Source organism: Chrysochloris asiatica, unplaced genomic scaffold, assembly GCF_000296735.1.
Source record: "Chrysochloris asiatica unplaced genomic scaffold, ChrAsi1.0 scaffold00154, whole genome shotgun sequence".
Lineage (NCBI taxonomy): Eukaryota > Metazoa > Chordata > Mammalia > Afrosoricida > Chrysochloridae > Chrysochloris > Chrysochloris asiatica.
Window position 1 is genome coordinate 8,108,488 of NW_006408672.1, and position 1,408 is coordinate 8,109,895.

The window sequence follows — 1,408 nt, forward strand, 5'->3', positions numbered from 1 at the left end:
CTTCCCTGTAGGTTCGTGGATATTATCCTAACACACAGAGCGTTATACCTCATGATTCATCTGGATATGTTCTTTTTGATGATGAATGCAACACCATTCCTCTTAATTTGTCATTCCCGGCATAGTAAACCATGTGTTTGTCAGATTCAAAATCTGACCAGCCCATTTTAGCTCACTAATGCCTAAGATATTGATGTTGATGCGTTCCATTTCATTTTTGACAATTTCCAATTTTCCTGGGTTCATATTTCATACATTCTATGTTCCTATTCTTAATGAATGTTTATAGCTGTTTTTCTTTATTTTGAGTTGTGTCCCATCAGCAAATAAAGGTCCCACGGGCTTTACTCCATTCGCATCACCACAGTCATCTGTACTTTGAAGAGGCAGCTCTTCCCCAGACGCATTTTGAGTGCCTTCCAACCTGAGGGGCAGTTCTTCTTCCAGCACCATATCTGAGTGGCTCTCTGTATTCATAAGGTTTTCAGTGACTAAATATTCAGAAGTAGTTCATCACTCCTTGCTAGTCTGTCTTCATCTGGAAGCTCATCTGAAACCTGTCCTCCGTGGTTGACCCTGCTTGTATTTAAAATAGCGGTGGCATAGCTTCCAGAATCACAGCAACTCACAAGACACCACAGAATGACAAACTCACAGACATTGGCTACCTAAAATGAGGAGCGATAAAGGCATGAAGTGACTGGCTTACAAGGTTTCAAGAGGGAGTTTAGTTTGAGTGTGGTGGGAAAACAGAGTCCCCACTGAATAGTTTTCATCTTGTCTAGACAGGTCTGGTGAAATGAGATGTAGATAAGATTCTTAATGATTTTATAGTGAGTGTTTTCATGACTAATTATCACAACTGTAAAGGTATAAGTTTTGTAACAAAAACGGGGGAGTAAATCTTACAGTCCAGGAACAGAGGACTCTAGGATCATTAAAGAAGAAGAGCATGAGTAAAATGTGGGACCCTATTCAAATAAGCTTCCATGAGGGCTTCTATCATGGAGGGCGGCGGTTAAATGATGTGCGAGAACTGTGCAGACCTGGTGGAGGTGTTAAATGAAACCCAGACCACAGAGCGGCGGGGTGAGAGGTGTCTAGAGACCAGGTTGATGGGGAGACACTGCCTAGCCGGAAGAGACTGCAGGGGCCGGCCAGGCTGTCCTACTTACCCTGGACGCTACAGCGCCGTCCTAGCCTAACCGTTGACTCGTGGCTTGAGGCAGGTCGACCAACTTAGAGACCCACAAGTGCAGCCCAAAGCGTCTCACTACAACCCAGTCGCCCCTGATGTGCTTCCGCCTCTTGATTGACATCCAAGGATGGAAATCCTGCCTTTGAGCCGGACTTAAGGGCCCTAGCACAAGGAGATTCCTATTTAACAGCAACCACGCAACCGCCACTC